The sequence below is a fragment of the Cydia splendana genome, chromosome 2, assembly GCF_910591565.1.
Source record: "Cydia splendana chromosome 2, ilCydSple1.2, whole genome shotgun sequence".
Classification (NCBI taxonomy): domain Eukaryota; kingdom Metazoa; phylum Arthropoda; class Insecta; order Lepidoptera; family Tortricidae; genus Cydia; species Cydia splendana.
This window is the reverse complement of record NC_085961.1, coordinates 2,683,861-2,699,593: the sequence shown is the minus strand read 5'-3', so window position 1 is coordinate 2,699,593 and position 15,733 is coordinate 2,683,861. Positions and strand designations below refer to the sequence as shown.

General features: G+C 38.4%; 1 protein-coding gene across 1 annotated transcript in view; it reads left to right on the top strand.

The window, feature by feature from the left end:
- LOC134801861 (slit homolog 1 protein) overlaps positions 1–15,733 on the top strand; it is a 164,377-nt gene continuing 148,644 nt past the window's right edge. The window contains exon 1 of the mRNA XM_063774505.1: positions 1–946. The gene's annotated coding sequence lies outside the window, so the exon portion shown is untranslated. The remainder of the gene's footprint in view (positions 947–15,733) is intronic.

Below are 15,733 nucleotides of genomic sequence, written 5' to 3'. Positions count from 1 at the left end.
ATGTAGACGACTGTACTTGTTCTTAGCAAATAGCGGAACACGTCAGATTTATCAAACACATCATTTCTTCCTGGCACCATGAAGCACCCTACGACATCTAATTACAGACCAGATATCATTACGAATGTATGAGCCAGCAAACGTGGCCCGCAAACACGAGCTGTACAGTGTACAATGCTCCTTCACCATCCAGAAACAGTAGACACCCGCAAGCCCTTTTGTTTCGGCTCCCCGCTTAGGATAACTGGAGATTCAAGGGGTGAAGGAGCTCTACATATAATGGGCTAAAGTCCCTAGCTCTTTCCTGCACTCGGCGGCAAAAAGTCGAAACGTGTGGGCCTGCAGACGTACCCGTTTCACCATACAAGGCACTCCTTGGCGACTCGCTCAACGCACCAGCTCACATAATATTGTTAGCCGATAGCTTTTTATGTCCAATGCATTATTCGATACTCATTTAAAATTCTAACATCAGCTTATAAAGAAAGCTCGCCATTTCGATGCGGTCCCCTGCTGATGACGGTCGCCAGTATAAAATAAATGACCGGCGTCTAAAGTAAAGATATCAGGCTATCTGCCCGTTTTATTAAGCAGATATATTACGCAAATAATTGAGTTTGGGAGCCGGTCCGCGCCTACGCTTCAAAAATCGCGGGGGCGATCGGAGGCTTCGGCGCGTGCTCAAACGCGCAAGCGCACCGTGCTATACACACGCGTCATTTAAAAAATAAACACAAAAAAAAACTTACGAACCGGTGACCTTTCTCTAGAGTGACAGTTAAAAAGTGCGCGTGATTTGCCGGTTCAAATTTCGAATTCGAGTAAACTAGTGCTGGAGTTGGCGATAGTTATCGATGTTTGAGTTTATGAATGGAGTGTAGGAAGTGACGTCATGATTAGTGTTGTGACTGTGTGGATGACAATGAGCGATCATTAGAGCGGAAAGGTGAGTGGAATGACTTACTCATTAACGCTAAGAAAATGTTTGAAAACAGTCATTAGTTTGCTTCTATACGCTAATTGCGCTTAATCTGAGATAATGAGACTAATTAAGAATGTTTGTTGGGCTTTTTAAGCAATGGAACTTTTGCAGATCTTTCATAGGTGTAAGACTGTCGTTAGACGGCTAATCCTAATTACCTAATTAGGCACATACTTAGTTACCTAAATACTTATTAGGTATAAAGCAACACATTTATTTGTAACATGTTTTTAAACAACACTCCTATTCCATTTTCATATCAACATAGATACAAACCTTCGCAACAGGCACATTTTCAAATATATCTAAACATGCACCCAAGTAGGTATGTACTTGTGAATAGAATGCATGGTGTTCAGATATTTGTGAGCCCTTTGCTGGGGGTCCACTGTCTTAAAACCAGGATCAAATGATGGGGTCCTATAGAAATCGAGGAAAATTGGGTAGAATTAGACCAAGAAAAGTCTGCAACGATTTTGATAGCACACTCAGTGCAAGTGTTATTTTACTTCTATGAAACTATGACGTATAAATAACGCACTGCGTATGCTATCAAAATCGTTGCAGACTTTTCTTGGTCTAACTCTATTATATATTGTAATTATATGTTATTCGAGCATGTCTTACGTACCTGTATAAAGTACCTTTTAGCATATATTATACTTAATTACAACCTTCGTATCGAATTAATGAACAGAATTGCTTAATTATTTTCATATAATAGTCGTAGGCCGACTGGGCCTTTAGGAATGTTGGGTTGGTAGTGAAGATTATTAATCGACTTGAAAAACAGGAAAATATTCTCAATTCGTCGGAATTTTTATGCATGTAGAAATTCTCACTGATTATTGATGCACTATTTCGCTTATCCCAGTTGTGCCTAACTTGCGAGTTCGATAATAATGTACCTACATACGATATATGTTCATTGATTATATATATGTAGGTACCCTATGTGCATCAATATGCAATAAGCAGTGATTGCTAATTTTCCAGCAATTTTGGTGCAGCATAGTAAAAATTAAGGATTATCTTAAATTTTTTTGAAGTGAAAACTTCTTTAGCGGCTCTGGGCACTTTTTGAGGTGGGGAAAAAAATGATAAACTCGAGACAGCGTAACGCGATCACGTGACCGTAAGGTTTAGATGGCCACTCATTTAGATGGCATTTAAACCAATAAAGAAAAACTCAATGACATTACATGAAAAAGGTTCTAATCTTGTACGGGTTGAAATACGAGGATCTCATAGTTACATTCTAACTTTATATCACTCAAATATAATTCAATAAAGCTACATCTTGATGAAATCGCTAATAAAAGTGAACTCTAGTACTGGTGAATAAAACTCAAAATATCATGACCAAATATATTAAGATGCGAGGTCTGGGGGCCGATTTTTGAATTTTAATCGCTCGATTTCATCACTCGAATATCGGTGGGAAACGGCGAAATGCTACTTTTTGAAATACGAGCGATCGAAATTTGGAATCTATTGGTATTGACTACTCGATTTCAATTCTATTAGTAGAATTTAAATGCCTAGTAGTGGAGATATTATTTCATTGGTCTTCTATTCCCAGAGTGACACAGGCCTACGTCACAATAACATGGCCGCTATATATAGCGCTATCGCATATTATCATATAGCGCTGTCGCATGATGACGTAGGCTTGTGTCAGTTAGGTGACCTAGAAAAGACGGGAATGGAGTACCAGGCGGAGTATATTATTATACCATGATATTATTTAATGAAATACACGAAATCCAGTGGTCGAAATTCAAAAATCGGCCCCCAGCAAGGTAACTTTACAATTTCTATTCGAATTTTAAACAATTAACGCTACAAATTTGAATTTCGAATTTTAAACAAGCTCACTGACCAGCAATTTCGGAACTAAAGTTTTTCAATAGAAAGGAGGATGGGTCAATTATACATAGTGCTGCAGACATTTTGGACTAGTCATTGAGTTTTCACTTCTGTCGGCACTCCCGGAGTGCAACCCGTTGTTTTTTTTAGGGAGAGGATTGGTTAAGGTTAATATTACTGTTATTAACCCTAGTTATCTATTCCACCTAGAGTAGGGCATACAGATGCTTTTAACCAACAATGCTGCACCAAAATTGCTGAAAAATTAACGATCACTGGCAATAACGTTTAGGTTAGGTTTAGGTACACAAATGTTAAGTAGGCAATTCCATGGTCACCAAACGAATACTTAATTAAAACTTAGGTAATGTTTTAAGAGTAGGTAGGTAGGTATTTAGTAAGTACAGTCAGCACTGTCAGCAGCAGAAGTTGCTAAGCGGACGAGGTGTTCAAAATTACATTAACACGCTCTTTTTCTCTTAACAATAAAGTCGCGTCAAGATCTTTTTGAACACCAGGCCGCGAAGACTGTCACTATCACACTAATATAGAAGAGTGATAGAGAGAAACAAAGCGATTCGATGGCGAAGGGAAAGCGATTATCACCTTGGCTAGCCCCCCTGGCCCGCTTAGCAACTTCTGCTGCTGAAGTGCTGACCGTACTTCTATTACAGAATTAACACATTACACATCAGTTGCAAATAATTTAGGCATTCAGGACAAGGAAAACTACCGACATCTTCACAGGAATGTGTTTTTGCATATTTACTGCAAATAAACAAAGTTACTAAACATTTATAACACAACAGCTGGACTATGTATAACCGCGAAAATCGAAACTCGCAAATTGCGGGCATCTTTCTCTGTCACTCTAATTACGCCTTCATAGGAGTAAAAGAGGAAGATCCCCGCAATTTGCGAATTTATGTTTACGCGATCGGCCATCTGGGCTATTTACTTTAAGCCTTTAAGATAGTGTGACCTATGGGGCTAGTGCAAAATGGGGTGACTTTGAATTGCAGTGGTGACTTAATGAATTTAGTTCTTATGACAAAGTAATCCAAGATCCAGTTTGACAGTGAATAATTATGGTAAATAATAGTCCAAATCTCTCCAGAGTAGTATATTATATCTGTAGTAGTGCTAGAGTAACTAAGAAGGTATTAGGCGTTATTGACGGAGTGAAGTGCGCTATCAATGATTTGATTTTTTTTACAAAATATTCAAGGTCTTGTGGCACCACCTATTTAAGGTTTTTTGACGGACACTTTTTGATATTTCCTACCTTCCATACATTTGATGGCATTTTAATTTTGACAAACGTTTATGAAAAATGACAAAGAGATTTTTTTAGCTAGGTACCAAACTAAAATTCGTCGGGTGTTGGGCAGGTAATTTATGAAAGTCAGCAACATTGCGACATATCAGTCCACAACAGGGCTTAGATTAGAACTCTGTTGTGGGCGGACAAGTATAACTTTACTCTGACCCCCGACAGCGTATAGTTTTTCTTTGTGTGCGCGTATTTCCATTCATAAGTTGTTCCATTCGCCTCTTCTTAAAGTTCGACATAATTGTTTTAAGCCGCAATTAGACTATCATAGAAATGATCGTATGTAAGGGATCCTATTTGACAGTAATCTCAATATGGTCATCATATAAGTCAAAGTTAAAATTGTTGTTATTACTTATTACACCATCATACTCATCATATAGGTTCTTCATATTTAAATGACGGAATAATACTTTTCAAATTGCATACGATGTGTAAATTTTGATTTTGATTTTGACTGCGAGGAAAATTTGGGCTGGGCAAAACCACGAACATAGAAAATCGAAATTTCTTTAACATCGTTTCGTTGAGTGACAGAGAGGCAGATAATACGATTTGTATTTTCAACATTCGCTATTATATTGGAATAGAATAGGCAGTTACGTTTTAGTTTTAGTCATCAAACATTGTTACAACCGTGTAGGCCCAGCTAGGCCACGCGTGGGCTCATTTAACTCCGAGCGGCCTACGTTCTAAGAAATATAGGTTTGTTATGGACTGTTTGGAATAACTACTAAAATATATTTTTAGAGTAGAATCATTCAACATGTTAAATTATATCCTTAATATATGTTTGATTGATGTTATGAATATATACATCAATTAACACAAAATATGCAGCGTGTTAAAAAAGTGTTTGGTACTACTTATATAAAAATATGGTTACTTATGTATTTGTCCTATTTGATACCTTCATATGAATTATGTTTTGTAAAAAAACAGTCTGTCGCAAGTGGGACTCGCACATGAAGGGTTCCGGAAATATTTTTTTTTGCCTTACTTAGTCAAGTGTATTCGTTTTCTCCACTTGACCCTGTTGTTGAATATTTTTCCACCATTTCGGGTAGAATGCGTCTAAGTCCCACCATCTCCGTTTGGTCTGCTAGATGAAGAAGTCTATGGTGTTTCGTGGGTCCCATTTAGTAACCCTTTGACCCACTTTTCCGGGTGCATGCGGCAGACATGTCCACTATATCCAGATTATTTCTCACTTAAAGTACATCGATCTACAACTCAAGTTTTAGATTTCAAATTCATAGATATTTTTTTAATAAATCTGAATCATACCATATCCATCGAATTCATTGATCCACAGCCTAAACATTTTATGAAAATATTTTTCCCACTTCAACCAGTTCCGAGCCATTCGAACAGCGGCGTGGGTGAAAATAATAGAGCCAACGCGTTGACATTTCGCAATTGTGGTCTGGCCTTTATACTTCTACACAATCAAAAATATACTCTAACACGGGCTTAATAAGATCTAAATTACGTTATAAGTTAAGTGTAAACCTATGCATCTGAGACCACGTGTGGTTATTTAAGTTTAGAATAAATTAAGCGTCCAATGAATTTGTTTGTAGCGGACAGTTTGAGTGTTTTCTCAATGAAACGGTAATGAATCTGACGAGTTTCATTTTGATAGTTTGTGGGTGGTAAAATGCAGATGTTCGTTTTGGACGATAGATTTAATCAATTGATATCTAAAAATGAATTACTTGATTACACTACTGGACAAATTTTATTCCAAGTAATCCAATGAAGTTTTCTTTTATAACCTATTGATTGATATAGGTATCAAATTCGTCCGGTGGGCTATTTAATGTAACTTTTTTGGGAATTTTTATGTAATTTTTGCTCAAAATTATTATTAATCAAAAGATACCTTGAAATTATTTTCCACAAAAGCGAAGCTACACGTAAAATGTATTACTAATAGATTAGCATATAATTAAGCGCCAGCTGCAAGTGGTAATTACTGTGAATAAGCCTAAAATGCAGCCTACTCGTTTCGTAGGCTACACAAAATAGATAAATCGTAAAAACACTAACTCTTTACCCGGCAGAGGGAAATACAAATTCAACTTTATCCTAACGTGCTACGGTTCAATTTTGTGTAATTTTTGATACCCCTATGCTTTAATATGCACCGAAATTAGCTTCAAAAACCGTAGCGAGCGGTCAGCAAGTCTTTTGTCTGTGCACAATGGCCCCGTGGCTCGTACGCATTCGCCTCGCGCGGGGTGATTGGAGGCGTCCGTGATAACGCGCTGTTTATGAGGTAATTTGGTTACGTCGATGCGTTTCGTGAGGCAGGCGCGGGTTTGGAGCGGCAAAATATAAATAGTTTCTTGTAGAAAAGAAATATGTACCTACATTAATAGTTTTAATAATTTCTGTGATTAGTGGGTAATCGATGGCGTTGGTCTATATGGTTTACAGACCAATTCGAACGTAAATTAAATTAAAATGATGATGAAATGGTTTGAATCATGTTATTTCGTTGTAATAACGTAATTGTCCATTACGCTCGTGCTTATCCATTCATGTATTGGTGAGGGCGAGACACACGATAACTAAATAACATAATATAAATATCGTTCTATGATGTCAGTGTACGGTCGAATTGGCCTGTAGGTTTCTGGATGTTCCTGAGGTCCTATCGCGAAAATACCAAATCTAAAATTCTTTCCGTCGAACATGCACTGATTCATGAGCAATAGAGAGACAGATAAATAAATTTCGATTTTCGTTTTTCGCGGTAGAGCCTCATGGGCCCTATTCAGCTGATATGCAACCGTGAAATAAAAGCATGAAATATGCACCAGAATCTGGCCCTGTCCGTAATATTGCGCGCACGCTTAAAAGCTTTCGCGTATATTGTGTTGTTAATTATTAGCAAAGATAGTCGTGCTCCTGGGAGCGAGGCGAGAGCGAGTTCGTATGAAAATTGAGGACTGCGTTCTAAAATAATTTAGATTATTTTACGTTCCATAGTTGATAGTAATGAAACATTATTGTCAAACGTAAATTAAGTGAAGCCGAACCTAACTTAGTTCGTGACTTATCCTCCATAGAGTAGGATTGGATTAGGATTTTTACTTACTTATACAAAAAGTACACACAACCAAGCCATCAGTTGTTTAAAAATTGAAATCGCATAAACTACCCAAACCTGACCCAAACTCACAAATATTCAGCGGGCATGTAAATCCACAAGCAAACAACCTACTCGAGTGGATGAGTAACATTTATTCTCAATACCGAGGAAACTACGAGTACAGGCCGAACTTCCTAAACTTTATGATCGTCATAAGTTGCTTGTGCGAGTTATCACAGCGAAAATAGCTAGCAGTAACCTTACTCCATACAAACGTAAACCTCACTATTCCATAATGACGTTTGCACTTAGTGCGCAAATGATTGCGCGAAGCGGTAGAGTGTGACAACATTTTTAAAATCGGCTTCTTGTCGTATGTTCAAAAAAGCACCAAAAATACGGTTCGAACTGAAGTAAAGAAATATAGCATGATACTTACTAATATCACTCGTTGAAGGTCTATTGTGACGGATGAGTTACTACGGAACCCTACACTGAGCTTGACCCGACATGCTCTTGGCCGGTTTTATCCTTACGGCTACTTTACTTCCGTTTCCATTCCGTTCCGTCTCCCGGTTACATTATTTTTTATCCCTTCTGGAACTCCTAGCAGTAGCACAGTGTGCCACGACATACAGGCAAATTGGAACGTACTCGGACACATAAGATGATGCCCAAGTACGTTAGTAAATGCACGATATCTGAATTAGAATTGGCCTGGGTATCTCGAGCGAAAGACAGACTAACAGACTATTTTTAACTAACACATTTAGCACGAGCTATTTAGGAGTGCAGAAATAAAATAATACCGTAAAACGGGGTGAGTAGGTTTCGCGGGGAGAGGTGGGTTATGAATGGGGAGAGAAGGTTTGAGAGGGGGGTGAGAAGGGATTTTAAGGCTACTGCTACAAAAATAATGTATACGAATTTAAAATGGAGCGATAAAAAAAATCGTTCCAACAATCTTCCAAAATCACCTTTATATGAAAACCTCTCTCATCCCAAATACGAGGCAACGGGGTGAAGTGGGTTTTCCTCTTTATCGTCAAAGTTATGAAATGGAACTACCCAAAATAAAATAAAAACTAAAATACAAACGTCCGGAACACTTATTATATACACCATTCAGTTTTCATATGTAAAAATAAAATGTTATCGAGGTTTGAATTTCAGTTTTGACCCCATTTTACGGTAATTATGCTCTGATGAAAAACGAACCATGTTGTCTTACTGCTAGCTGTTTTATCTGTAAATTGCGGGCCAAACTTCAACGGTCGACGTTCTAGTGACTCGGACGATGCACGACTACTTGTACACACAACACAACCCACAACACAACTTGGCTAAATTGTTCACAGTGAAAGGTTTTGGATTTTTGGCAATATTAGTCGGAAAATTTCTACTTAGAAATATGATTCACTGGCGAAGGAATTCAGTTGTCCTATTGCTATTAGTGCTGCTGTGTCTTATCTAAACCTCTAGGGCGGCGGGTCTCAACTTTTTTAGTGGCGGAACCCTTCTTGAAAGCGAAATATTGGACGGAGCCCCAAATAAGACATATTTAGAAATATATAGAAGAGCTTGGTTTTGTGTTTTTCTTCTTATTATTACTTACAAGTATTTTCGCGGAACCCCAACAGAAGCTTTGCGGAGCACACTTTGAGAATGGCTGCCTAGGGGTTTGCTTATTCTAATTATGAAGTAGGTAGCTGTACTATATTTAGCTATTTTGAGCCATTAGTAAACTATTGTATTAGTACAACTAATCACCTAGTCCGGTGAAAGCACAGTGTCCTCGACGTAACGAGCCCTATTATTGCCACAAGGCTTAGAGCATTAAAAGCCACAAGCCCTGTAGCCGAGAGCAATGCAAACTGTAAGTACCTACTGTCTTAAGAGTACATATCTACTTAGGTATCTATATATATCTACCTTCATAAAGAAATGAGAGTCCGTTTGACAAACGACAAAGTACGAAAGCGCCACCATAAACTTCGTTTCGTCATAATGTTTTATTTATTTCATTTATTTTTACAAGCTTTTATTTACTTTCACCTGACCGTTGTCTGTCTGTCTGTCTGTCTATCTGTAATCAAATCTTGCAAGTCAAATTTGATCCACTTCCCGGTTTCCAATTGAGCTGAAATTTTGCATGCATGTATAAATCGGATGACAATGCAATATTATGGTACCATCGAGCTGATCTGATGATGGAGACAGGAGGCGGCCATAGGAACTCTGTGATGAAACAACGCAACCTAATTGTGTTAGGGGTTTTTAGAATTGTCTCGATGAGTATTAGTTGCCTGTCGTAAGAAAAGTACAGTCGGCGATAAAAGCTTGTACCAAAAATGAAATTTTTGCCAAAAACTTTTATTTATTTTTTTACGAAAATATGACTATTATTAGTGGTGCTCCCTTTGTCACTGCTCTCAGTAAGTGAACAATCATTCTCTATAGATCCAGTCGATTGGTCGATTTGTGTCCAAATCACAGGAGTTGACTTCTTGACTATACTATAATAGTCGCTGTGTATACATATAATTTTATATACGATGATTTTTAATCGGTGATTTTTTTTCTAACTCAGTAATTGATGTAAATCACGTTGAAGTCGTAATTACATGGACACAAACTTGTTTTTTTAAATCATAATTTTTATTTTGAGATCAATTTTATCCTAAAATCCTTGTCACTCTACTAATCGGTTTCTATGAGCTATAGCCTCTTTACAAACTTAATGGCAATTGATAATTTATGAGTAATAACTTGTCATTGTCATTGTCATATGCATTAAACAAAGTCATAGATCCCTCAAATTTCCCGCCATATCGATGGCTCTTGACGTATCGTAGTTACTTCAGGTAGGATAACCATGTATTTAGTGGTTATTAGTTTTAATTATGATTTAACTTTTAATTAATTAAACAATGAGATAATTGCGTGAGACCTAGCCTAATAAGTTTAATTTCGGCTAGATATTAATATTTTTCTACTCCTCGATTAAAAATCATCGTGTAGACCTTAAACTAATAACGCATAGACTGATAGTCTCCATACGGCTAACCTGCCAAAAGTGAAGCCGAAACACGATCGATGTGTGCGTGGAACGCTCGTGTTTTACGCTCAGCAAACACACACATATATACAAAATATGTTGCCAGTATTCATTTACTTCTCTCAAAGTAGGGGAATTTTAACAACATCACACTTGGTTATTAATAATTTGGAAGTGTGTAGATTCGATTTTGTAGCAAAAGCTTTTTGTTTATTTTGGGATTTGTTGCATTTCTGTACTTTGTGAAATAAGGATTAAATAAATAGCTGATAAGTTTTTACTATTTTCATTTATTTAACAAATGTGCATAAAATAATAAGAATAAATTTAAATAGGACAGAGCATATTCGACTGTGTTTAGTCCGTTTCCAAATTGCGCCATTCCGATTTAGTCTATTTTTTTCCTTCCATCTCGCAGACAGAAGTAGATCAGTCAGAAAACTGAAACGAACATGACACAAAATAAAAATAAGAAAAAAGTAAATACTTACCTAAATAATTAACTTAATTATATTTTTCTATAATTATACAATGAAATTTAATGGAGCGTATTTATTTTAGAATGTTAGACGTCATGTCCCATTTGGAGGAAAAAATATTCACTACACTGGCAACATTTAGAAGAAATGGCGGCTGACGAAAATTTGGATTTTTGTATTTACGATTATGTAAAAATATCACATTAAACTCGATACTTACGCGTGAAATGTAATATCAAGCGGTTTGTTTTTATTATATGATGTGTTGTGACACCCATTCACTGTACAAACAACCATCTTTCCTGTAGTTTTTGATTTTTAAACGGGAGGTGTACACAGACCGATTTGACTTTGAGTACTGCGAGGGCCGTTCGAATACGATGATGCGAGTGTGACGTGACGTCGCACTTGAAATGGCTTCACTTGGGGTGTACGAACTAGGAATCTATGCCTTATAAATCTATGGTGTAGACTCAATGGATTTTTTTTAAATCATCCGACTAATTGTGATAGAGTTCCGACAAGATTCCGACACGATCTTATGTCGACTGTAAATGATTTGGGGACCTTCATATATTAAGTAACACGTTTAAGGAAGGGGGGGAGAGTTGGTCGACAATGTGTGGCATGTTGTGACATGAAGAGGTAATGAACATCGTTACCTACCTACGTACCTACGTTAAACTATGAAGCCCTCGAGACATTGATCGCGTTATTTCCGTAAAATTATTTTTTCAAGCAAACATTTGATTTTATATAACAAAACTTATAAAGTATTATTAAATATAAGTATACTTACACTAAATAAATTCTAACTAATAAAATAAATAAATAGATAAAACTTACCCACCTATCGTAGCTCCCCCAGATCTGTCCGCTGCGGAAGGGTGGGCACCCTTGTGTGTTTTCAATAATTTTAAATTGAAATTATAACATATAAAAATACGTTTTTGATCTTAAATATTTCTATATTTAAAATGGCTTTAAATATGTGACGTCACACAGGAGGAGGAAGAGGATATACCTAGGGTTACCAGATACAAATTTAGAATTTCCTGACTAAATTCCTGATTACCGAATATTTTTCCTGACATTCACATTTTTGACGACAAGGGGGGGGGGGGGGTCTAGCCGTTAGAGCCGGTAGCCGGTTATTTGTATTAATTTTAGAACATATAAAGGTACTTTATACAAAATTAAGTCTATCGATTCAAAAAATTCCTGACATTTTCGTGTTCCGTCCCCATTCCTGACAAAAGGCCAAAATTCCTGACATGTCAGGAAAATTCCTGTCATCTGGTAACCCTAGATATACCTATCTATAATAATGTTTTGTTTTATTGATATGTACGTTAACGACCTTTAAATTTTAAGGGATTGGATTATTTTTAAGTAAAAAAAAATGAAATCTGCTTTTCATAAGTTTCTTTCAACGCTGAGCTTCGCGACCCCCTTGGACATGTGCCGCGACCCCCACTTTGAAAAACACTGCGCTAGCGTAATATGTCCGTGTCTAACTGGTGGTAGCCATGGAGGCCCGGGGAGGGATAGCAAACCAAATTCGTGTGACGTAAGTTGTGGATGCCCCCTTTGCGAGGAATCCAATTAGGATTATGTATAATTGTTTATTCCGAGCCCCAACCGGCATAGGAAACCCAAACAAGATAAACACAAGTCAAGCAGTTTAAGACCTTATCTTGAAAACAATAAGAATTTAAAAGTTGCACTTGTTACCGTGGTTGTAAGGTGCCCTAACATTTTATATTCTTAATTCTGCGCTCATTTTCTTTTGGCAGTCGTATTTAATTCATAAGTTGGGAAGTCACTTTATGAGATTAGTGTAATTGTTTTCTTTTTTAGTTAATGGTAGCCACTAACTAGATGAGGGCAGCTAAGCATTATTAGATGTTGTTTTTATTGTCAAGGATTTCTGCTTGTGGCTACGTGGTGGCTACAAAGGGGGCCCACTGATTAACAGTCCGCCGGACGGTATCGGCCTGTCAGTTGTTCGGAACTGTCAAAATTTTGTTCTAACTGACAGGCCGATACCGTCCGGCGGCCTGTTAATCAGTGGGCCCCTTAAAAGATGTATTCAGAAGCATATGAATAGATACTAAAGCAGAGACGTTTTCCATTTAAATTTTCGTACATTGACTCGCCTGTAGCTATCTCTATTGCACGCGCATAATCATATAAAACTTTGCCCTTTAATATAACTTTGCCCACCGCGTCACAGTTCAGTAAAAGCGAAATAACTTAAAAGTAGTTATACAGATACTTACACTTTCTTCAGAAACCAAGAGTTTTTCTTTCTTGTTATTTCGCCTTTACTGAATGAAACTGTGACGCAGTGGGCAAAGTTATGTTAAAGGGCAAAGTTTTGTACTTTTACGGTACACTTGGCATCTCGGCTCCAACTACCCTTGTACTTAATCTACCTGGATCCGGATCCGTCGGATCTTTTATAATTTGTATCCGGATTATAAACCCTATTGCTACTGTAAAAAAAGTCAAAAACAACTCATGTTTAAGCCCTTAATTGCTCAATGTAACCCACCGTTCCATTGAGTGAAATCATGATGGATGTGCCAACGCACGCCTACGTCTGACCCGTAAACGCAACGCCAAAAACGACACAAGTGCGTTTGCATATTTAGCACTTACGACCTTTTGTTAAAGGGACGCTTCATAGGTGCATTTGGATGTATGAGGCTGTATCGCGCTCTAATTTGTTGTAATTTGGACCTTAATTTTAAAGTGTTAGGGATGGCTTTCGTTCTGATATCTGTTGTTTAAGAAATTACTAGTATCAATCGGAATTTGTGTTGGGAATCAAACGGAAGCAGAAATGATGCGTTAATACCTTTAGGGCCACTTGCACCGTTACCATGGTTTGGTAACCGGCCAAGTGCGAGTCGGACTCGCGCACGAAGGGTTCCGTACCATTACGCAAAAACGGCAAAAAATCACGTTTGTTGCATGGGAGCCCCACTGAAATATTTATTTTGTTTTTAGTACGTATTTGTTGTTATAGTAGCAACAGAAATACATCTGTGAAAATTTAAACTGTCTAACTATCACGGTTCATGAGTTACAGCCTGGTGACCGACAGACAGACAGACGGACGGACAGACGGACGTCTTAGTAATAGGGTCCCGATTTTTACCTTTTGGGTACGGGACCCTAAAGGTTAACTATCGTAGGGACCATCATTCGACGCGACTGGTACCTATACAGTCAATGAATCCTCATGTCCACGGTAGTGAGTACTAAAGTCCATGGAAGTGACTCCGTGCACAATAATGAGAATAGCTCGAAACCTCCCAGCTGGGCCATGTTAATGGTGCATTGACGCCGCGTGGGCGGTTTGTCTGTAGGCGCCACGCCATTCAACAGCAACACAGATATAATGAGGGGACTAACCCAAAATTGTAGTTTTAATATTGAATTGTTACCCGTTTTATTCAAGGACAAATGCCATGAAAGAATTCACACGGAAACTAGACTCCAATATTTGTAATAGCAGACTCCAACCAACATCTTAAGTCTCGATTATTCTCCACAATAGTGCATAGTAAAGTCCTTCGATTTGCGTTTTCTATCAACGATTGTCATCTTGGCTAGGCCCCCAGGGGGTCTACCGTGAACCACGTTCGACGTGTTGCCTCTCTGTCGCACTTGTAAATTCGTACGTAAGTGTGACAGGGAGGCAACACGTCCAACGTGGTTCGCGGTCGCGGTAGACCCCCAGGAGACGGACCCGCCGCTTTATCAAGTTATCCACTTTGAACAAGAATTTCAATATAGTATTTAAAATTCCCAATAGTTAGTTCACCAGCTGATCTACCCGTTAATGTACAAATTGTTTATTTACTTTTTTTTTAAATACCTAAAGATACAGAGTATAGTATTTCAATCTTATTTCAATACGTATAAAATGCCCATTCCTTTGTCGGCATAGGTTCCCGAAGGTTAATGCGCCTGCAGCCGCCATATTGCGCAGAAAACACAAATTGCTGGAGAAAATTTACAGGCGCCAGCGTGTACTCGACTGCGAAATTAATGAAGAAAAATATGGGCTTCGGATAGCCTCCGCCCGTGATTTCATCCACGTACCATCGTCCACACTGTTAACTGACAGTTCTATGGTTTAGGTTGTGCGTTCTCCGTCTGTATGGGCTTTTTAGGGTTCCGTACCCAAAAGGTAAAACGGTACCCTATTACTAAGACTTCGCTGTCCGTCCGTCCGTCCGTCCGTCTGTCTGTCACCAGGCTGTATCTCACGAACCGTGATAGCTAGACAGTTGAAATTTAAATGGGGCTCCCATACAACAAACGTGATTTTTAGGGTTCCGTACCCAAAAGGTAAAACGGGACCCTATTAGGGTTCCGTACCCAAAAGGTAAAACGGGACCCTATTACTAAGACTTCGCTGTCCGTCCGTCCGTCCGTATGTCCGTCCGTCCGTCCGTCCGTCCGTCCGTCTGTCCGTCCGTCCGTCCGTCCGTCCGTCCGTCCGTCCGTCCGTCCGTCCGTCGGTCCGTCTGTCTGTCACCAGGCTGTATATCACGAACCGTGTGTGGGTGTTAAACCTACGTGGATCGTAAATGATAATGCACTCACTTAGTAAACAGTATGTAATGTTTCTGAAATTACAGTTTAAGGTTTATTATTTGTCGGGATTAGCATTTAAACAAGCGGTTAGTACAGGCACACACAATTCACCAAAACACTTGTTAAGTTCATGCACCACACCATACATAATCAGTCAAGTAGCCTTTTAGTTAGTGTCAGGGTTTTATAATAAGATATCACAGTCGGTAGGTCGGTACACGGATAGGATTTAAGTTATTGATGCGCGTGCGTCTGATCCCGTGACGTAGGTAACACTGCCGGAGGGGCGCGGCGCCAG